Consider the following 24,743-nt stretch of genomic DNA (forward strand, 5'->3'; position numbering starts at 1 on the left):
CACCGGGGAGCGGTGGTGGAAGGAAAGTGGCGCCGCAAAGTTTAACTTTTGTGGCATGACAAAAGTTGCGGCTGTAAAGGTGCGCCACTAAAAATTGGGAATTCACGTATGAAACTACATTACCACTACAGAATACCAGTAGCTGTCGCGACACTTTCATTGAGTGTGCGAACCGGCTTGAGTCACTTTTATCCCAAATGCTACCTACACTTTCTCTCATTTTGCTATAGTTTCAGTGTACCTGGTCTCAGTCACGTCAACGCCACGCAAAGAGCGATCTTTGGCCAAATCTAATGATAGCATTGTGTGAACGCGTTTAGGAAATAATATGATTTATTATCCACTGTCTGTCACTGGTGAACTTCTTTCCATCGTTTGACCAGTAAACTATCTCGAATATGGTCCGGAGTCTGCATTTATGACTCGATCAGTGAAACTATATTTCCCTTCTTTAATTAAATGTGAATCTGGGAATTCCTTTTTATGCTGTTTGACTATGCTGATCAGAGAAATTACTTGTTACATGCATCATATCTATTTAGAGAAAGACAGTTGAATATTTATTGTTTAGAAGCGTGTTGTGTTTGTGGTTAGGAAGATGTTGAACGAACAAGGTGAAACAATTTTGGGCTGTGTAAAATATTTGTAATGAGGACATAGGCCATAACAAGTACTACTATAAATTTTAACTCTTATAACAAGACGAGCTTGGTATATATCCTATATACTTTCCATCCCTGTCGAGGGTTTAGTGTGGAGTATGGTATTCTTTTGCGAAAGTTTTGAACAGTTTTCAGACAAACATTATGCAGGAATCTGTAAATCTTTAGATTTTTAAAGGTGTGTATCCTTGCCGTAACAATTTCAGAAATAACAAAGCACACATACGTGATGGCCTTGCTGTTGGTAGCCGTGTAGGATAATGTTATCTATGAAGTTGCATATTCGTTTCAAAACTGGAACACATGGTGTTAATAATGTGATATGAGTAATATGATATTTGATAATATTCTTGGAACTGCAATTGGTTTGCATGGCAAAGATATGCCAATATCTTATATAAGTGATTATCGCTGCGGAGAGTAAGGTAAGATGTTAATCAGGTTCTTAATCCTTTATTAGTAACAATTTTGTTATTGTCTTCGTTGCTTGGTTATGATTGAACTCAAAAATACTATTTCAGTGTTGGTAAAAATTTCGTGAAATTTGAGAATGTAACCTCTAACAATGCGGCCGAGTTCATCCCTCCAATTAATTTATTTTTCGAGAGATTACGCAATATGTATTAATGGTGGTAAAGTGGAGTCTTAATTGAGAAATAATTAAACTGGAGACAATGTGAATGTTAGATGACAGTTTTGTCAACAGATCGCACCTTAACCATTCTCATTTACCATTCGAAAAGGAATATATACTGTACCTATTTTGTATGGAGAGATGCTGGACTTTGTTGGTGTACGTGGTTGAATTTTGCAACAAATTATTTTCGACATGTGATGCTCTAATTTTGATACATCTCAGGTCGAGTGTTATATTGCGTTTGTTAATTCGCAGAGATTATAAAGTGACCCTGTTTTAAATCTTTTTACTTTCGAATCAGATTGTTGTTAGATTTTACAATTCCTTCATTGCACTGGTTTCACTTAACACCGGCAGTACCAGTGTGTTTCTATTTTTTTATTGCATACAACATTCTGTGCCAAGGTTAGTTGTTCGAATTATGTTTTTCTATTTCTACTGCATTTTGCAGCAAGTTAACAATTTCTATGACGTAGACCTAATGAAATTGTTGTTAACTTTATCGTTATAAGGAATGTCGTAGACATCTTTCTTAACCTTTCCGGTATCTAAGTTTCTCTTTTTAACTATACTTCATGACTAACACTATTATTATGTTTTTAATGTTGATACTGTGATATCATAGTTTATGTTGCTGTAGAAAGACAAGGGAATGACCAAAAGTACCATGCCTAATAAAGCACAGTGGTGTTGTACTTAACCTTCCTGTTGTGTGTCGTCTTATACTTCATTCTGAACAGTTTCTTGTTGTCAGTGTGACAACAACCGTTAATGACTTCTGATCTGCTAGCAACCATTTTACTTTGAGCATTAATTGCTCCTCTTGTGAGGAAGGTGTAGGCCTGTACTCGTTCAGAAATTGCACCAAGGTAGATGTAGCACTTCGACAGTATATTGTAGGTTGGTGTGTTTCCTACAAGGTTGTTGATCCATGGCTTCAGTGTGTTTTACGATATAGATCTCTTAGTTTTACTGAATATTCGAGTAACTATTTAAAGTGTTGCAAAGAATTCTGTAGTACTTAGGGTACAAAAATGTGTTGAGCTAGGAACAGTGCAAAACCACTATACCATTCCCTGAAAAGAACTTGGACAACGGTAAAGTCATATGATATATATACAACCACCAGTGAAAAATATTATAGGCTATTGGATTTCTTGAAGGCAGGAACACATTTTCTGTGTGTTCATAGAATATGGGACGTTACTAACACTCCACCTTGTTATTGGTGTGCTGTTAGCTGATATTGTAGGAATTATCTCTTAAGAAAAAACAACAGGCAGAGCTAGCTTGCAGGCGGCATTTACTGTCAAATGGTCAGGTTTTCTCAAAAATCATTCAGACACTGTAATCAACTTCATACCCCATATGTGTGATCACTTTTTCTCCCTTCAGTTGGAAAAAAATGCACTTTCTTATGGCCTGAAAACTGTGTGCAGTATTTGCTATTTGCAATTTTTTTTCCCTCTTTCAAATGCTGGTCTATCCCTGGGAACTAGCTGTAAAAAATTTTTGCTCAGTGAACAATTTCACAAGATGTTGTCAAATTCTGTGTCATTCTCTTTTTTCAAAATTGACATGATTTATATCATTTTCTGCCTGGTCTTCCACTAGTAAATGGGTTTTGTCTCTTCTTTTTACATACTAGTTACTATACACTGTCCAGCAGAATTTTTTGTAGTGCTTTAGTAGTCAACAAAAGTTGCTCGACTAAAATATTTCCTTTATCCTCAGCTGGTGTTGTGAAATAGCAAAAATTGACACTTCGTCACCCTTGGCATACCGTTATCTTTGGCTTCAGTAGACATTTGGTGCCTCCCTGGATAGCTTTTATCGCCTGTTCGTTTTTGTAGCTTGTAACTTCTCTTGGCCTTGAACCTGGAACAAGCTGCATCAGTTATTGACAGCCAGGTGTTCCAGTCCTCTGAATCTTGTTAAGCATTTCACATTCCCTTGGTCTTGTTGCTGAAACTGTTTCCATGTTTTGATTGGCCATGTCAAAATGAAGGGAGATCGCATTTTTATATAAATTCACGGGTCTTGACTTCGAATATACTCGCCTCTGTAGTTGAGCTGCTAACGCACATTTGTTCAGTTGCATTCGACTTGGAGGTAAGCCAGTTAGAATCCTTATGGTGGAAGAAAATTTCACTGCCAGTGTTTGAAGGCCATGAGAGAGTTGGCGTCGTGATGTTCGTGATCACCAGTCTTTGCACCTTTGTGTGGGTGATATATACTGTTAGTAAATCTAACAAGTGAATGGTACGTATCTTGCATTAAAGAAAAGCCCTTCCTTAACATTTGTCTCTGCAAAAATAGTGAAAGTTGCTCTCAAAACATCATCAATCACTTCATAATTTATTTCCCTTACAAAACAACTGAGCAATAAAAATCTCCTAAACGTTTAATTTAATCGTTCAGGGATCATCTTCAAATAGTATAGGATCTGTCATGGTAATACAGTGAAAATAAATCGCTCAAAATATACATACAAGTAGGATATATAGTTCTAATTTTAAGAAGTAGGGCAATCGGTCAGCCATGATGTTGTTGAAATGATTTAGAAAAACACAAATCGGGATCTGTTCAGAACAAACTCCAACCTCTCAAATAAAGGTTCATTGTTTTAACAACTGCCCTTCCTCATTTGGTTGTTCCTACTGTACAGTTTCCTTGATTTACGTACAGTTTATTCAAAATACCTTACAATGCAAAACAAAATTTTGTGGTTAATAACTATCTTCCCTCCCCCCCCTCCCCCCTCCACACACACACACACACATACACATACACACAGTGACTGCTGATGATTCCTGCACCATGAACATCTTGGGCAAAATCAAAGATTGTGTATCCACCCATCGGCTTTGACCTGTGATGTCATTGAGATGGTGGACATACCTATTTTAAGCTATGGTGATCATGGCATCACTCATTACCCACAAAGACACACAAATATTATGAAAAATATTTAACCTGTAACTAGTGGGACAACTGCGGGAATTTGAGGATTTTAGACGTTGACAAACGAAATATATATTGTCCTAATACTGATGAGATACAAAATAAGTGCTAAGCAAAAATGAAGCAATCAGAATCCTCAATAGTCAACAAAACCACAATTTTGGAAAAAGTATCAGAAATCTCATTTAACGTATATATACTTTAAACAAAGTCCACGATACCATGAACACATGCACAGATCTAAAACCCAGTGCCAGTAATTTCACTTGACTATATATCTAAAACTGTCTGTGGTACCACAAAACCAAACTCGCCCATGTAACAAATATTAAAAACCAAAACTCACAAATCTAGGTAAAACAAACTCCACAATACTTTCCAGTCATAATAATCACCAGAAACTAGCAAAATCCAGAAATTCATAAAAAAGTGCATTAACACCAGTTTTGGTAAACAGGAAGCACATAATTATGCACATAAACATACTATACAATCTACAACAGAAAATTATAACCATGAAAACAGTCAACACACAAGTCTAGCATCAGCAAAAATGTCAACAGCACAATTTCTTGAATTGTCAGTGTAGACTACTTGGAATAGGAACTGGTCCAGATAGAAAGCCATGTATTGTCATGTGACAACACCACATATGCTGGACCCAATCCATAACTACCGAAATATACGACATAAAATTAGATCTGCATCCATACGCACCCTGTACTAATAATTCCACATCTGAAAACAACTCTTAATGCCCACAACTACCAACATCAAAATACATCACTAACAGACTGCCACAAATTCCTCAAATATTATTGTCACAAATAGCACTCAAGAGAGGAATAAATCGCTAACAGCACTCGCAAACAATTTAGAAACATATGTAACCCACACTAGAGAATGCTGCCACATAGTCCAATACACCTTCTGCAAACAGAGTCCATTTTAAATGTGCTGTGCCCCTGTGGACTTCACACAAGACAACAGTTACGTCACAAGGTGAAACAAAATTCCTGTTCCAAAACCTGGAAAGGACAAACATCTCCTCTCTAGTTGTCGCCCCATATCCGAAAGCATCATTCTGCTGTTGACTATCTTGTTGCTCTCTCTACTTATATCATGAACAATTGTCTCAGGAAACGCCAAATGGTAGCAATGTATTTTGATCTGGGGAGGGCATGCAATACCTGTTGGAGGATAGGCATCCTCCGCACACTGTTCTCTTGGGGCTTTCGAGGTCAGCTACCCCTTTTCATTTGTGAATTTATGACAGAGCACGGATTTAAGGTGCGGGTGAATACTACTCTCTCCCGTTCTTTCTCTGAAGCAAACAGGGTGTCCCAGGGTTCCATGGTAAGTGTTGTACTGTTTGCTATCACCATAAATCCAATTATGATGAATTGTCTCCTTCCCAGTGTCACGGGATCCCTCATCGTCAACAATTTTACAATCTACTACAGCTCTCAATAGACCAACCTTCTTGAACGACATCTTCAAGGATGTCTCGATCGCCTCCACTCGTGGAGCATCGAATCCGGCTTCAGATTTTTTCGCAGTAAGACAGTCTGTGTAAATTTTTGGTGTCATACGGAGTTTCCTCTGCCTTCCCTACATCTAGGCCTTGTTGACCTTCCGTTTGCGCACGTCGCCAAATTCTTGGGATTTACATTGGACTGAAAACTGTGCTGGTCTTCCCACGATTCATATCTTTCAGCTCACAGCCTGCGATCCCTCAACACCCTTTGATTTCTGAGTGGTACCTCCTGGGGAGTGGATAGAATGGTCGTCCTCCGCCTCTATCGCGCCTTAGTGCTCTCGAAATTGGACTATGGAAGCATAGTTTACTCCTCCTCACGGCCGTCAATTCTTCGGCATTTCAACTATGCCCTCCATCATGGATTGGTTTTAGTGTCTGGAGCTTTTTACACCAGCCCCAGGGAGAGCGTTTACGCTGAAACTGCTGAACCTCCGCTGTCCAATTGGCGAGCTGTCCTACTGAGTCATTACGCTAGTCATCTGTTTTCCATGCCTGCTCATCTGACCCATGCCCTTTTTTTCGACGCCTCCTTGGATTTAGGGTATGCAGGGGCTGCTCTTCCTCTCTTCTATCACCGGGAGTCTGTTACGTTCTCTTTCCTTCCACTTTCCTAAAACGTTCTCGACAAATGGGGGCACGGTGCCACCATGGCTTTGTCCCCAGACCTGCCTTCTCCGTGACCTTTCTCAGCTTCTCAAGGATAGTACCCCCCCCCCCCCCCCTGTAGTTTATCATCGGGCATTTGCTGTTCTGTGCACACAAATGGAGGATGCCACATTTATTTACACTGACGGCTCAAAGACCACATTTGGTGTTGGGAGTGCCCAACACCCCTATTAGATTTCGGCTTCCGACCAGTGTTCAGTTTTTACTGCGGAGCTTAATGCTGTTCCGCAGGCTGTCCAATCCATCCGTCGCCATAAGCGGCTACAGTATATTATATGCATGGATTCGCTGAGCTCTCTTCTCAACCTCCAAGCTCTTTATCCTGTCCACCCTCTTGTTCACCGGATTCAGGACTGCCTCCACTTGGGGGGGGGGGGGGGGGGGGCATCTTCGTGGCATTCCTCTGGATCCCAGGGCACATTGGCATCTGCAGAAACAAGGCAGCCAATATAGCGGCTGCAGTCTCTTCCTCGGCCCGCTGTTCGCACGGTTCCCTTTGCCGATCTGCAAAGCGTCTTATGTCATCGTGTTGCTCTTTTACGGCACACACATCGGTCTACACTTCCCGATAATAAATTACAGGATGTAAAACCTCTTCCCTGTGATCGGACCTCTTCCTCCCGGACTTGTCATTGAGAGGAGGTAATTTTAACTAGACTCCAGATAGGGCACTGTCTTTTTAGCCATCGACATCTTTTAAGTGGCGATCCTCCTCCGCTTTGTACCCACTGCTCTCAACTGTGGATGGTGAGACACCTTTTACTTCAGTGCCCCTATTTTAATCCGCTACGTGCCTGTTTACAGCTGTTGCCTGATATATGTTCCCTTGAAGCAGATGACACAAACTCAGCCGATCACATCCTTGAGTTTATCAGTGTTAGTGAGATGACATTGTTTCGCTCCCATTGATGCTGATTTAACATTTGGTTTTTTTACACTTCCCTGAGTCACAGAATGGGTGCTTACGACCATAGCAGTTTTGCGCCCTAAAACCGTAATCAGAAAAATTTCTCTTGACCCCTTTGTTGCTATGCTCTTTGAGCTAATTCCAGTCTGTTTGGATAACTGATGTCGGGCCTGTGAATGTGCAGTTATGCCACATGCACGTCTTCTTGTCCTGTTCTGAATCCACCTGAAGACCTTAGTCGGCATCACATTATGCTGACTAAGATGTTAAACTCAGAATGATACATTAGTGGTGTACACTATATGTTTTTGCAAAAGATTCCCTCGTAATAGCATTACATTGTGATCATGTATTGTAGTGTGACAGGATGTTTATCCCCTTTCAGTGTTAACATCTAATGCGGGTAGTATTTAATTGTATAGCATTCATTAGTTGTGAATGTTTTAGGTTACTTTTAAATGATGTGTTTAGCACTTTTTTCTTCTTCTTCTTCATCATCTCATATGGTATTTTGTTGTACAATTTTATTCCCTGATAGAAAATGCTGTTTTGAGTTTGTTTTTCCTTTATAAATGTAAGTCCAAACTGAATTTTCTTTCTTGATCACCGGGAGTATTATTAATGGAATATTGAGTGGTGTCTTCCTTTATATACTCAACCCCCCCCCCCCCCCCCCAGCGTAAAAAAAATAAAAAATAAAAAAAGGGGGGGGGGGTTCTGTACAGTAAGCCAGACTACTGCATCCAGTTATATTCTTATGATCCTTTCAAGCAGTTTAAAAATTATCCGTATTTTGTGCCTTAAATTTCCATAGTAAGATACGAATGTACGTTAGAATATTGTGTAACCACAACATTGGCTTTTAAAATTTAATGATAGAACTGTAACAACATAACATGCTAATGAAATTCTTTTTTACAATTTTTTTTATGTTACGGTTGATATTTGTCCCTAAAAACTCTGTTCATTGCGGTACACAATCTGTAGATTTCTCATATATGCTTAATGCAACAAGAGTTACTTTTCTTCTTTATGCAGAAGTGCCTACTATTTGTTTTCTTTGTGTTAAATGTTAATTTATTACATACTTCTCAATTGTAAACTCCTTCAGAGGTTCATTTGTTTTCTCTTATAATAGGTCTGCTATTTTAACAGTCACTATGAAATTGAGATCATCAGAAAAATAACTATCTCCATGTCTGATACTTAAAAGTTATTGATATATATTAGGAACAAAATTAGACCCAGTAAACTATCGTGAGGTACAACTATGTTTGTGTCTTTCTGGCCTGACAATTGTTTAACTAAAATATTATCAGCAGTTACAATGTGCACCCTCTCTGCTATTTTTCACAGAGTTTTTCAGGTAAGACTGGAACAACCAGTTCCCCATACCTCTCACCCCAATTGCTTCTTGATTTTTTAGCAGTATTTTATGGTCAACAGTGTCATAAACCTTAGACGAGTCTAAGATATAAGACGAGTCTAAGTATATATCTTTAATGCAGTAATCCTTGTCAAGGATTTTGACCACTTTTGTTAATTCTGTAACTGTCGATATTGTTCTCCCACCTCAGAAACCAAACTGTTATTTGTTAAAAAGTTTATATTTATTCATGCAACTCACTTTTCAAAATGAAGACCATAGTGAAACTGCATGTTTGTTAATGAGGCTTGCAAGCTGTTGATGCACACCTTCAGCACAAAGACTGGAACCTTGTCCATGCCTGCTAACTTAATTTCTAAATTGTCTTCCTGACTTCACACTCCGTGTAAAACATAATTGCCGTGCTAGGTATATGTGTCATTGTGAGTGCTACATGTCTATTGGGAAGATTTGGCTGTAAGTTCTGTGGAGGACTAGAGAATTATTCATTTAGAAAATCTGCTCATTCCTGAATATTTTCTTTTATATTGCCCTTATCTGTGATTTGTATGTTGTTGTATTTGTCTGTCATTCCCAGTGCCACGTTTTATGGCATTCAACACTACTTTGTTTCTGTTTCCTGCAGAATATATTTATTTCTGATTTTTTAAGCAAGCAGTACCCTCATGTATGCTTTTTATACTTGATACATTACAGAATTGTCAGATTCCACCTGTCTGCTTTTACCCTTGATATCATTAGTATGGCAGAAACGGCTAGTTTCCTTGTATACAAAGTGGTGACAATGACGTCACTACATACACGCACCAGCAGCAGATGCAAATAAAAATAAAAATGACACAATAACATGTCACTTAAAAAATAAAATGAAATTAATGGGACAGTTGTGAACAGTGGTGGGTTTTTGGCAGGGACACGTGAAATATACAATAATAGAAAAACACCGACCATCCCAAAACAAATGACATAAAAAAAAAATTAAATTGCGGCATTCCAGTACACCAACAAACCACAGGAATCTGCTATTTCCCTTGACCTATATAGCTCAATCACAGATAGGCTATCCGTAACAAAAAACCAACATCTAAAACTCAGAAAAGTGGAACCAAAACCTCAGCTCAAAAACCCAAATGTCCCATATTTACTACTTCAATTAAAATACAATTGACTATCCATAAATATACAACAGACAGAACACCACAATTACTATAGAATGGAATAAAAACAAAAATTACTTATCAACAGACACCCCTGGAAATACCACATATGTTGGCCACAGTGTGCATGCACTCGTACACACACCTGTATTAGTTTTGGGCGCTGAAGATCTTCCCGGGACTTAAGTTAATTTATTGAAGAAAGTATCTTCATTACCAGTAGGTGAGTGGTGTGCTCACACACACACACACACACACACACACACACACACACACACACACACAATATACAAATGAGTAACTTCTTATAGGTGTTTAACTTTGTTAATTCAACAGCTATTAATTGAAAATCTTTACACTAATTGTGATTGGATTTTCTCCAGCATTAATATGTGTGCCACCACCGATATAAATATATGATCCAACACTCTTTAAGGTCGTTCTAAAGAGCAACTTGCACATTCGTATGAAGTACCACCGTGTGCTGTATTTGTCTCCACTTCATTGTTCTGTTATGCATACCACCATCCTCCTCAAAGACCGTAACCGACTCCAAGTGCAAGTTGCTTACACTGTGGTCAGTTCATTGTCTTGGGCTGAACTGTCTGCTTAGAGCTACATTTTTGCCTTCCCTATTGCAATGAACCCTGTTGACAGAGGCTCAGTCAGGTACCTGAATGACCAGTGGCCCTCAACAGTGCATTGCCTTTCGCGCTCTTATGTTCCCAGTACAGATGAGCTCGGCTAGTCATGATGTAAGCAGAAGGGGCGGCGTAAGTCTGGCATGATGCCTGGATTTGCCCCACGCTGATCTGCGGTACTCCCACTAATTAATTCTATGAACTTTTTTTCCCAGTTCTGTAGGGGGTGTAGGTCATGCTTAGTGTTACTCCATCTCCCAATAGTGTCCATCAGCAACAGTGCAGTGTGAACTTAGTCAGCATTCATCAGTCATCTGCAGCGCCTCATTGACTTGCCATACAATGCTGGCAAGATGTGACCATATGTGTAACTGGAACAGCTCAACCATGCTAACATTGGGTGCTATCAGTTATGGTCCTCAGGATGTTTTACATCCTATACCTATACAGGCGGTTTCCTGTCTCACCATCTTAACTAACTGATTATATTTAGCGAAATCCTAAAGGTGAGTGCACAAATGTGGCTATTTGCAGCAAAAAGTATTTTAAAAAGATGGGGATGTGTATAGAACGGAGTTCAGGTAAACAAGACAGACATTTGTGCAGAGCTCAGGTTTCCAGCTCTGTGCCAGTCTTAAAATACCATGACAATTTGACAAGTGTCGTACCCACCATCAGCATTGATAAGGTATCCAAAATGTGAAATGTACAAAAAGAGCAAAAATATAATACAAATTTACCTTTCAACCAAGGACTTAAATGACACTTGTCCTTGACTCGCCATCTTGCCAACCCATCCTGCTACCATATAGTAAGACATAAAATTTCCTATATCCATACAAAAGCGAATGATTTCACTTCCTTTACTACTTACCAAAACTTGGAAGTGACAAAGACTGGGGAGCACTGTCAAAAGGCTGGTGCTTCTACTTTACATGTGTTGCCAAGTCTCGCTAATGTCCTAATCAATGGTGTATAATCCTCATTGAATTTATGTAAATTGTGTGTGTACCACATGTTAGGCTATTTTAAGATTGCAACATAAGCCAATGTGTTGTGTAGTACCACAGTTATAAAAAATAGGTTGCAAATGCTCTTAACCTGACTCAAAAGAACTTAAATTGACTGTAAAAAGTGATGTAAATATAGCAGTGGCGGTGAGAAAGAAAGGCAAAAGGAGACAGTGTAAGTGAGAGGAGAAAAAGGGGGAGTGTGCCACATATAGATAGCGGCAGTGAGAGGAAGTTACTAAGAACGAAGGCTTTCAAAGAGAGACTGGGTAAAAGGCCGCAGAATGTTCCATATAAAACAGGATGAATATGTTCGCCTGCCAAAATTTTTGGTGAGAAAGGCAGAATGAGGATTGGGGTAAGTGGTTTCCAAAGATTCTGCCAGTTTTCTAAAGATGAACTCTTCGTCTTTTATGTGCTTCGACACAAGCATTTTTCCAATTGTGATGTATGTACAGTTCCCCCTGACCCCCCACCCCAATGATGTAATGTAATTTTTTAAGGGCCTTTGATAGCTACTGAAATGAGACTTAGTATAGATTTACAAGTGAAGAATGTTAAGATACAGAACACTGCCTTTTCCTAACCTGTTGGCCAGACTTGTCCTTGGTTGTTTGCTCAATAAGACTGTTTCAGGATTTTGTTGCAATTGAACTTGTAGTACCATGTGAGTTAAAATTCTGTAAACCATGCTGGATTTTGGCAAATAAGCTAATTTTAACATGCTAACAACAGAAAGGAAAAATAAGTTTATAAGTTAAGCGAAAATCACTTGCCCTTATGTTGCAATTTCATCTTAATTCGTTAACCCATTGTGTTTTTAATAAGTGGTTGACTTGAATTACTGATTGTTGTGGCACAAACTGTTAATATTATCATTTGCAGACTTGCCATCTGTATCTTACAAGATCTGCTTGTGAGTGACCTCCAGCTGTTGAACTGCACCTCCCTACCATGGGGTGGCCACCTGCAGTGGAACCCCCACTGCTGCTGTTGTCCCCTTCCCTACACCACACTTTCTATGCAAGCCCCCCCATCCCCCCAGCCTTGCGGGTCCAAGGGCTAGAATCCACACCACATTTCCTGAGCGAGCCCCCCCCCCCCCCCCCCCCCCACCTCGCCCCACAGGTCCGATGGTTAGAATAGGCCCGAGGGTATTCCTGCCTGTCGTAAGAGGCGATTAAAAGGAGTTTCAAACGTTTCGGAGTTCATGTGATGGTCCCCTGTCAGGTTTGACCTCCATCTCTAAATTTTCCTGGAGAGTGAGCCAATTGGGGAAGGGCGCCTTACATGGTGCATCGTGTCTATCGCGCATTGAAATCTTTAGCCCACTTTCTCGTCATCGCATTGCAGTCCCACTCATTCTCCATCTCTTGGGCGAGGACACCTTCCTGAGTGCATTTTCCACCATGCACTATGCAGTGTCGCTTTCTGTGCCGACAATGACCATGGACTTCTTAGCACCTCATATTCAGCACGGTAGTCAGTCGATTGTGGGGGGGCCGCCTTGTACCCTGTTGGTTGTAGGCTCCTGATAACACAGCGATCGCTCTGCTGATGCCTGTGCTGTTAACTCCCCACGTATGCCATGGAGTAGATGCCCCTCTCCCTGGGGCATTGGGACTCCTGGCAATGGCCATCCTCCTAGGTGGCCCTTGTTGAGGCTGGGTGGCGCGTGTGGGGGGGCCCCCTGGTCGCTGATGACACACCTTGAAGTGTAGTACATCATCTCTTGCTGGTGGTCCGCTGCGAGCAGTCTCTAAGTGGGCAAAGTCTAACTTCAGTGCTAAGAAATATGACCCCAAACCATTCCCCTTCCTGGCCACACTGTGGGAGGAACGCCAGGTTAAGGATGGCAATGAAGCTTATTCGCCCCGGTACCTTGTATGCACGAGAGTTGATGAGGACTTTTTCATGTCCATAAAGCCTCAGGTTTTTTGTGGAGCATTTGGAGGACAAGTTTGGGGAGGGGGAGGGCTTGTCCAAAATGCGCTCTGGGTCAGTCTTGATAGAAACAGCATCCTCTGCCCAGTCACGGGCATTACTTCCTTGTGACAAGTTGGGGACCTTTCTGTTACCATCACACTCCATAAGAGCTTAAATATGGTCCAGGGTGTCATATTCCACAGGGACCTTCTTTTGCAGTCTGCCCACGAGCTGCACACCAATTAAAAGCGGCAAGGTGTTCATTTCATCCGGCATGTCCATTGGGGTCCAAGGGATAATCAGGTTGCTACTGGTGTCTTCATCTTGCCCGAGAAGGTCAAGGTGATGGTCTACCGCTGTGATGTAAAGCCATATATCGCTCCACCGATGCAGTGCTTTAAGTGCTGGAAGTTCAGCCATGTCTTCCCGCTGTGCTTTCAACACCACATGTTGAGATTGTGGACGTCCATCACATCCAAATACTCTATGTGCCCTGCCTCCCAACTGTGTCAACTTTGGAGAGCATCATTCACCTTGCTCGCCAGACTGCAGAATTTTACAGAAAGAGAGGAAAGTCTTGGAATATAAGACCCTGGACTGTCTGACCTACACTGAGGCTAAGAGGAAATTTGAGCACCTACATCCTGTGGCTATGACCACCTCTTTCGCCGCTGCTACTAGAGCAGTTGATGCCCCATCAGTTCCTCGCATTCCTGTTGCCACTCAGCACCGGAAGACTACACCTGCCCCCTTGATGGTGGGTGGCACTTCTCTCCCTGTTGCTCCCTCACCACCTACTTCGGGAGCAACACCCCCTTCCCCCCTCCCCCCCCCCACCCAAATATGGGGGATACCAGTCCCCACTTCTGAGCCAGAGAAGCGTAAGTCTTCTTCGGCTCCTCTCACTAGGAAGGGGTCGCTTGGGTCACTCCCTTCCTGGGTTTCTGCTAATGGGAAAGGTGACACCACCAGTGGCTGAAACCCCAAAAGCAGATGGTTGTACGGCTTCACGCTCATCCTCAGTCCCGGAGACTGAGTCAGTGAAGTCCTCCCAGCCAGGGAAACCCAAGGAGCAGTGAGAGAAATCCAAAAAGAAGGTCCCCAAGACCAAGGGAATCCCTGTGGCACCCACACCACTGCTACCTACAAACTCTAACAAAGACGATGCAGGAAGTAACTGTCTGCAGTGTAGATCTTCCTCCAGATGATGCAGTGTCCCTGAATGTATTAACTGCATTGATTGACCGACTCCCTAAACCTTTCCTACTTTTGGGAGATTTTAACGCCCATAACCCCCTTGTAGGGTGGCACCATGCTTACTGGCCGAAGCAGAGATGTCAAAACTTTACTGTCTCAGTTCGACATCTGCCTCTTAAATTCTGGGGTCGCCACACATTTCATTGTGTCTCTTGGTAGTTACTTGGCCTTTGATTTATCAATTTGCAGCCCAGGACTTCTCACATCTGCCCACTGGAGAGCACATGATGACCTGTGTGGTAGTGACCACTTCCCATCCTCCTGTCATTACCTCGGCAGCAGTTACGTTGCACATGTTCATAGTTCTCCTGCACATCTGAATCGCCGTCTCCTTTTCCCACCCATGGCGGTTCATCTCCCGCATCGGCGGCCCAGGTCAGGGCTTCCAATTGCGGTTCTTGTCCGGTCCCTCCTTCCTGAACTGGAGTCCTAGCCTTTAGCACCTATACTTGAGGTCCATTCACGTACACCTTCAAGGTGTACACCTAGGCTGCAGCTTTGCCTGGACCTTTCACATGGCCCTAAGGACTCAATTAGCTCTGCGGCTCTCCCATGCCACTTCCTCTCGATTCTTGACATGTACAGAGGCCACGAAGTGGTTTACACAGACGCCTTGATGGCTGATGCTCATGTCGGCTATGTGTATGTCCATGGAGGACGTATTGAACAGCATTTCTTGCCCGATGGCTTCAGTGTCTTCACTGCCGAGCTGGTGGATATATCTCGTGCTCTTGAGCACATCCATTCATGCCCTGGGGAGTCGTTTATTCTATGTACTGACTCATTGAGCAGCCTACAAGCTATCGATCAGTGCTATCCTCGTCATCATTTGGTAGTGACCATCCAGGAGTCCATCTATATGCCCTGGAACAGTCCAGGCATTCAGTGGTGTTTGTCTGGACCCCAGGTCACATCGGAATCCGAGGCAACGAACTTGCCGACAGCCTGGCCAAACAGGCTACGCGGAAACTGCTTAATGGAGATGGGCTTCTCTGCAACTGACGTGCGTTCAGTAGTATGCTGCAAGGTTTTGCGGCTTTGGGAGACGATACGGCATAACCTCAGCACGCACAACAAACTGTGTGCCATTAAGGAGATTACAAATGTGTGGCAGTACTCCATGCAAGCCTCTCGCAGGGAGTCTGTGGTTTTCTGCCAGCTCTGAATTGGCCACGCTTGTGTTACACATTGCTACCTCCTGCGCTGTGATGACCCACCTCAGTGTCGGTGCGGCGCCCGGCTGACAGTGGCCCATATCTTGTTGAGCTATCCGTCTTTGGTTGCCCTGCAATAGACTCTTCAGTTACTGGACTTGTTGCCATTAATTTTAGCTGACAGCACCTCATTGGCTAATTTAGTTTTGTGTTTTATACGTGACGGTGGGTTTTAACATTTTTTATAAGTTTCAGCGCGTGTCCATTGTCTCTCTGTATTCTCCACTCTAATGCTTTTAGGCTTGATGTTTTAATGTGTCGCAGAGTGGCTGGCTTTTCCTTTTTATTCTCATGATCGGCCAGCCATGATCATCTGCTCTCTTGTTTTTACCCCTTCTACCTGTTTCTTGCTTCTCTTTGTGGTTTTCTTTTCCTGTTTTATCCATAGTAGCGTTGGTTGTCCTTCTGTCGTTCTTCTGGTTCTTCCTTTCTCCTTGTATTGTGCTGTAAGTCTCCTTTCTTTTCCTCTTTCCCCTGTGTAATTATTTTACCAGGAACAAAGGACCAATGACCTCGTAGTTTGGTCCCTTACATGCCCCCCCCCCCTCCCGCCACCCCCTTTTAAACCAACCAACCAATCTCTGTAAGTATGAGGCAAGGTAATTTTATGTACACTGTAAACATTTGAGCAACACTGAAGAGAGATCACTGTAACTGAGGAGTGTCTATTGCAACATCATTAACAAGACTAGCAAAAATACATGAAGTAGCTATTATTAGGCAAGAAGCATATACTCTGATAAGCCAGAAGATTATGACTACTACCTACTATCAGTAGAAATGCACAGGTGATAGCAGTGTCATCTGGCGAGGCATGATTGACTGACTGCTAGTCACACACACACACACACACACACACACACACACACAGAGTGTGCATGTGGTGTCAGAGAGTGTGCTGTCTGTGTGTAGAATTAGGAAGACACACAGTCTATCAGAGTTTGACTGAGAGGGAAGATTGTGATGGCTCAGAGGCTTGCCAAGAGCATTTCGGAAACTGCATGACTTGTCGGATGTTTGAGGAGTGGTGTGATGAGTGTCTTTGATGTGTGGCAAAACCAAGGTGAAACCACATCCAGACATCACGGGGTTGGGCAGCCACCCCTCATTACGTTTGTAAGACGTCGTAGGCTGGGCAGACTGGTAAAACAGGACAGGCAGCAAATTGCGTCAGAACTAACATCAGACTTTAATGCTTGGCAGAGTAAAAGTGTGCCTAAACACAAGGTGCACAGAACACTCCTAACAATGAGCCTCCACCGCCAATGACCTATACGTGTCCCAATGTTAACACCAAGACATAGGCACCTACGACTGAAGTGATCACATGACCTTTGGCGCTGAACGTTGGTGTTGTGGCAGTGTGTTGCATGGTCTAATGAATCCCAGTACCTTCTTTATTATGCTGATAGATGGATGCAAATCCATCATCTTCCAGGGAAACAGCTCTTTGACACCTGTACAGCAAGATGGAGACAAGTTGGCGGTGGCTGCATTATGCTCTATAGAACATTCACATGGCCATCCATGTGTCCAGTGGAACACATACAAGGTGCCATGATGGCTGAGGAGTCGTACACCATTTGCAGACCACATACATGCGTTCATGACGATAATGTTTCCCGACAGCAGTGGCATTTTTCAACTCTAATGCATCATGTTGCAACACCAGGAGTGTGATGGAGTGGTTCGAGGAACACTGGTGAGTACCAGTTGATGTACTGGCCCTCCCAGCTCGCCGGATCTGTAACTGATTGAACACATCTGGGTGTGAGTGAACTTGGCGTCTTGAGCTCATGGCACCTTTCCCAGAATTTACGGGAATTAGGTGACAGAAGATGTGCCAGTTCCCTTCAGTAACTTAACAAGGCTACGATGTGTAGCTGCTGTTGTGTGTGCCAAAGGTGGACATACTGGTTGTTAGGTAGGTGGTCATAATGTTGTGATTGATCGGTGTATACATCATCATGCACAGTCCACAACATGAGAATTATGAAAAATAATCCAAAATTAAGTTCCTTTTTTATATTTACAGGCACAGCTCAAAAATGCTGCAGCGCACCAAGTGTAATTAGGAGTTAAATTCTGGTCCACAGTATGCCAGCTAAAAACTGCTTCCACTCTTCTTTGTCCAAATATCATGATGGATTTTGTTGTGATTCATTGTAATCCAAAGTACTCATTATATTATTTTGCTTTACGATGGCTACACAAACAATGGTTATCTGTTCTTGTAACAATAACAAATCCTGTATGGCAACTGTGACATTACTTGTGCAAACAAATAGCAACTGTGTCGTAAAAATGTATCCAAGCTCTGAAAACTAATGTCTAGTGGGACACCCATAGTAGTTTTGGGTGAGGATTGTTTGTAGAAACAACCTTGGGAATGTTCCAAATGCATTTCATTGATAAAATCTGTCAGTTTTCTGTACCTTTTAGGCAATACAGACACATCTTGTCACGAGTCATCCAACAAATCTTTAATGTGTTATTGTTTAAGTAAAATGTAATAGGCTGTACAGTGAAAGTCTTAACCCCAGCAGTATCCTTGGACTTTGTTTCGAGGGTAAGATTAACTTCCACTAGAGTCTGTTGATACTGGGCAAAAGTTACATCCGACTATTTTGTCATTGAAGCTTTCTAGTGATTTAAAAGAAAGAAACTGTCAGCAATGTTTGTAGCACATGTGATTCTTTGTATACTTGTATTCTCATAGTTGAAATTGCACAATTAAATTCAGTGGTTTCGTCTTCATGAGTTTTCAACAATCCACAAACTGTGTGCACTCACGGAGCTTAAAGGGGGGAGGGGGGGGGGGGGTGCTACAACTTGGTGTGGTAGGGAGAAGTGTTACATTTACTTGTGCATGCATTGCATAAACTGCTAACAGACATTAGTTTTAAAATTTCAACTTGCAAAATAGAGATTACTAACTTCATCAGATCACTAAAAAGTATTAATTATGCTGATGATATTTCTAATAGAATATTAACCCAGCGAGGATGTGGTGCAAAAAGGGTACACAAAGGATGTGAAGGGTCATATTGGCTCTGTTTTTCATTTATAGTTTTTAAGTATTTATTAGGACTTTTTAAGAAAAGATGGGGGTTAAATTGATGAATTATTTATTAATTAAAGAATTTTCATATAAACACCATTAAGCCTACAAATGCTTTATTACTTAATTTTTACATAAAGTCTAAAAATAACCATTTTAACAGCTCTTAACATTGCATATTTTTTAAAATCCTACAAAACCATACATTCTCATCAGTAATTCAGATTTTAGCTAAATATTTAAGAGATAAGATAAATCCTTTTTGAACGCAAAATGAACAATAAACTTTTGACATAAGCTGTTAATCATCTCTTGCCATAGCACACTGTCGGCAGAATGGAACAATGTGTTCTTGACAAATTTACTTAGGACTACCTTCACAAACTTCAGGTGTCTTACGAAGTCTAGTGTAGGGGACACTCTTTGACATCTTTTTTGTATGCCTCGGACCCTGACAGTCAACTCTTGGGCCGATTCTCCACTTAATTCTCTGATTCTCTTATGCAAAGTGCTTGGTAGTTGCGGTATTTCTTGTCAGGCACTCAAGTGTTCACTGACGAGCATACAGCCTAGTGTATTTATGAAATTCGACACTATTGGTTTTTATTGTTATTTGATTGCTGAACAATAGCAGCATTTATGCTGGCCATATTCAGTATTGTGTAGAACTCAGTCTGAGGCCATTTTTTTGAGTTGCGGCGTACATCATAAGTCGCTGACAGCTCATCAGCAATGTCAACTCCACCTTTCGTTGAATTATAAAACATGTTTATTTTTGGTTTCTTTTTATCTTCTGTCGATTCATCAATTTCAGTATTTGTGGTAGAGACTGGCATTTTCACCGCCATCTGTCGTAAAACGATTTTCACAGTTAAATGTAAAAATGGCACAGAAATAGTACTTGCGGTTGTGGAAGGATAAAAAATACCCTCCTACCTTTTGAACTCGTTTATCTCCTTTCACAGATGGCAGCCGATTGAGTGCGTGTGCACATTAGGGAGGGTAGTTCAGTAATTACAGCTACTGTGGACTTCGACAATGTGCATCTGCGCAACAAAGAACTGCCAACAAAACAAAATGAGCAGGGTCAAATTGACACTGTTACATCATCGCCGGGGTTAAAGATTGTGTTGAAATGATGGGGCTAGTCTCAATCTGCGACTTGTGGCACATTTTCTTAAATATTTAAATATGATATAGATATAACCATATTAAAAAAAATGGGATAAGCAAACCACATGTAATTGTAAACCTCTTCACTGCTTCCGGTCTCCAAAAGTGTATGGGAAAGTGGCCTCATTTAACTGTGCAGAACTTTTTAACTGCTATTCAGTTTAACTTTCATAAAGGATTCTCACAGCTATAGAAAACATCAACAGTGGGTATAGAACAGAGCAAAATAAGAAAAATTACTCTGTTGGTATATTCAGTTACCATGGCATGGAAAATCATCTCCTTCCAACTGCATGTGGGGTGTTTACTGCATAATTAACAGTAATTTCCCAAGCCCTTACCTTTATTAAACAGTCTCAACTCAACTGTGTTTTGTTATGTACGGACTCAATGAGTGGCCTTCAGGCTATTGATCGGTGTTTTTCCTGCCATCCCTTGGTCTCGGCTGTCCATGACGTCTTGATGATCTTTATCATGCTGCTTGTTCCGTTGACTTCCTTTGGGTCCCTGGCCATGTGGATATCCCAGGTAATGAGCTTGCTGATCGTTTGGCTGGGGTAGCAGTCAGCTACCCCCCTCCCCCTTTAACCCCTCCTGGGGAGGAATTACGGATTCGTATCAAATCTCACTTCGCACAATCATGGGCCAACTCTTGGGAGGCTACCTCCCTGTCTAATAAACTTCGTGCAATTAAGGTGACACCTGTCCCATGGCGTTCTTCCTTCTGCCTCTCCCGAAAAGACTTTACCACCCTGTGTCGTTTCTGCATCGGACGTACCAGGCTGAGCCATGGTTTCCTTTTGTGTAATGAGCCACCTCCACTTTGTTGTTGTGGAGCCTTCCAGTCAGTAGCCCACATTTTGGTGGAATGTCCCCTTCTTTTGGCTCTGCGTACTAAGTACAGACTACTCCACACCTTACTTTTAATATTGGCAGATGATTCCCGGATGGTTGAACTGGTTCTCAGTTTCCTCTGTGAAAGTGGTTTTTATTTTCAGTTCTAATGTTTTTAATCTCCCTCTGGAGTAGGGGCAGGGCAGTGAGGGTTGGGGTGTCTCCCACTGTAAGCTGTGTTTGGAAATTCCTGACACATCTCCTTGGCCAAGACCCTCTTTTTCTCTTCATTTAACTGTGTTTTTATCACTTTTTGGATTTGGTTAGTTTCCTTTTACAATACACACTTTTACTTTCTAGCAGTTGAACGCTTTTGAATAGCAGGTGGTCTCGCCTGTACTGCATCAGAGGTGGGATATTTCCTGCCTCTAGCATAGTCTTGGGGTTGCCCACTTGCTGATTTCCCTCCTTTTTTCACCATTAACAACACATCACATTTACGAGATGTAAATCCATTCGAATGGACCATCTGTGAAACAAGGGACTGATGACCTTGCTGTTTAGTCCCTTCAACCCCAATCAACCAACCAACTTTCCTTCATATAAGATCAGCCTATTGGCACTGAACCAAAAATGCATGGACTTCTGGGATTCATAAGTTTATACAGATCCCCCCTCAACATTGCTCACTCCCCCCCCCCCCCCCCCCCCTTGCAGTTCCGGGGGTTAGAATAGGCTCGAGGTATTCCTGCCTGTCGTAAGAGGTGACTACAAGGAGACTCACATGTTTTGGCGTTTGCGATGGTCCCCTGTAGGTTTGACCTCCATTTTTCAAAATTTTCCCAAAGAGCGAGCCAATTGGAGAAGGGCGCCTTACATGGTGCATCATGTCCATCGTGCATTGAGATCTTCATCCCACATTCTTGTCATCACATTTCAGTCACACCCATTCTCAATCTTTTGGGCAAGGACACCTTCCTGGGTACGTTTTCCACCATGCACTACGCAGTGTTGCTTTCTGCGTCGATGATGACCATGGACTTCTTTGCACCTGATATCCAGCACTGTAGCCAGTTCATTGTGGTGGGGCTGCCATGTAGCCTGTTGGTTGTAGCCCCCTGACTAAACAGGGATCGCTCTGCTGAAGCCTGCACCGTTAACTCCCCACATATGCCAAGGGGTAGATGCCCATCCCCCTGGGGCATTGGGACTCCTGGCAATGGCCATCGTGCCAGGTGGCCTTTGCTGCGGCTGGGTGGCGCCTGTAGGGAGGGCCCCTGGTCGGAGTGGGTGACGTGGTGAAACACCAGCAGTCTCTAAGCGTTCACAAGCTCAATTCAATGTACAGAAGTACTTCCCCAAATCCTACCCTTCCCTGGCCACACCATGGAAGGAACGTCGTGCAAAGGATGGCCGCAGATCTTATTCGCCCCAGTACCTTGTGTGTTCGAGAGCTGATGGGGAATCTTTCGTGATGATGAAGCCTCAGTTTTTTGTTAAGCATTTAGAGGACAAGTTTGGGGAGGTGGAGGGATTGTCCAAAATAAGATCTGGGTCAGTCTTGATTAAAACAACCAAGTCACGGACATTACTTGCTTGCGAAAAGCTGGAGGATGTTTCTGTAACCATCATGCCCCATAAGAGCTAAAATATTGTCCAGGGTATCATATTACACAGGGACCTTCTTTCGCAGTCTGACAATGAGCTGCGTGCCAATTTAGATCGGCGAGGTGTACATTTCGTCAGCCGTGTCCCACCGGTGTCTTCATCTTGGCCTTAGAGTGTGATACATTGCCTGAGAAGGTCAAGGTGATGGTCTACCGCTGTGATGTAAAGCCCTATATCCCTCCCCCAATATGGTGCTTTAAGTGCTGGAAGTTCAGCCATATGTCTTCCTGCTGTACTTCCAGCGTCACATGTCGAGATTGCGGATGCCCATCACATCCCAATACTCCATGTGCCCCACCTCCGTCTGTGTCAACTGTCTGGAGAGCACCATTCACCTTGCTCGCCAGACTGCAGGATTCTCCAGAAAGAAAGAAAAGTCATGGAGTACAAGACCCCGGACCGACTGACCTACACTGCGGTTAAGAGAAAATTTGAATGCCTTTATCCTGTACGTATGACATTGTCTTATGCTGCCATTACAACAGTTCTGGCACCATCAGCTCCGCCAACCCGTCACCTCTCACATCTGGAAGACTACACCTGCCTCCTTGGTGGTGGGAGGCATTTCCCTCCCTGTTGCTCCATCACCACTTACTTTGGGAGCAACCCCCACCCCTCCTCCCCAACCATCGGGGACGTCGGTCCCCACTTCTAAGCTGGAGAAGTGTAAGCCTTCTTCGACTTCTCTTGCTAGGAAGGGGTCCATTGGGTCACTCCCAACCCAGGTTTCTGCTAGTGGGAAAGATGGCACCCACCAGTGGCTGAAAAGCTCAAAAGCAGCTGGCCGTAGGGCTTCATGCTCATCCTCAGTCCTGGAGACTGAGTCAGTGAAGTTCTCCCAGGTAGGGAAAACCAAGGAACAGTGAGAGAAATCCAAAAAGAAGACCCCCCTAAGACCAAGGAAATTGCGGTGGCACCCACACCACCCCTACCTACAAGCTCTGTGTCTGAGGATGGGGTGGAGATTCTGGCGTCCACTGAGGACCTGGATCTCGCCAGGCCCTCGGACACAATGGATATAGACTGCTCAGGCAATAAGTTGGTGGCAGCAGGTGACTCTGAGGCATAAACTACCTCATTGAATGTTCCATGCTTTCCCAGTCTCACAAAGACGTCATCCTCCAGTGGAATTGGGGCCGCTTTTTCCACTGCCTGGCTGGAGCTACGGCAACTGTTAAGCTTTACATCTGCTATCTGCATTGCCCTCCAGGAAACCTCGTTCATGGCGATGCAGACCCCTGCCGTCCATGGCTATAAGGGATATTACAGGAACCGTAGCAACTATAATAGACTGTCAGGTGGAGATAGCGGTTATGTCCTGAACTCAGTCTGTAGTGACACTGTGCCCCTTCAAACCCCTGTTGAAGCTGTGGCTGTCAGAATAAGGACGATGCAGGAAATAACTGTCTGCAATGTATATCTTCCTCCAGATGGTGCAGTACCCCAGGATGTATTAGTTGCACTCGCTGATCAACTCCCTAAATATTTCCCACTTTCGGGAGATTTTAATGCCCATAACCCATTGTGGGGTGGCACCATGCTTACTGGCTGAGGCAGAGATTTCGAAACTTTACTGTCTCAGTTTGACCTCTGCCTCTTAAATGATGGGGCCGCAGCACATTTCAGTGTACCGCATGGTAGTTACTCGGCCATTGATTCATCAGTTTGCGGCCCTGGACTTCTCCCATCTATAAACTGGAGAGCACATGATGACCTGTGTGGTAGTGACTGCTTCCCCGTCTTCCTGTCACTGCCCCAGTGTCAGGCACACGGATGCCTGCCCAGATGGGCTTTAAAGAAGGCGGACTGGGAAACTTTCACCTCTTCTGTCACCATTGAATTGCCCTCACACGGTAACATCAATGTGATGTTTGAGCAGGTAACAACAACAATTGTGTCTGCGGCAGAAAATGTGATCCCTCGCTCCTTAGGGGGCCCCCGGCATAAGGTAGTCCCTTGGTGGTTGCCGGAAGTCACTGAAGCAATTAAGAAGCGTCAGCGAGCTCTATAGTGGCATAAGTGGCACCCTTCCCTGGTGC

General features: G+C 43.0%; 1 protein-coding gene across 2 annotated transcripts in view; it reads left to right on the forward strand.

The window, feature by feature from the left end:
- Positions 1-592: 592 nt before the first annotated feature.
- The window catches only part of LOC126161556 (transcription initiation factor TFIID subunit 3-like), a 52,631-nt gene continuing 28,480 nt past the window's right edge, over positions 593-24,743 (forward strand). For both annotated transcript variants that reach the window (XM_049917493.1, XM_049917492.1), the window contains exon 1: positions 593-1,087. The gene's annotated coding sequence lies outside the window, so the exon portion shown is untranslated. The remainder of the gene's footprint in view (positions 1,088-24,743) is intronic.

Source organism: Schistocerca cancellata, chromosome 2, assembly GCF_023864275.1.
Source record: "Schistocerca cancellata isolate TAMUIC-IGC-003103 chromosome 2, iqSchCanc2.1, whole genome shotgun sequence".
NCBI classification, from domain to species: domain Eukaryota; kingdom Metazoa; phylum Arthropoda; class Insecta; order Orthoptera; family Acrididae; genus Schistocerca; species Schistocerca cancellata.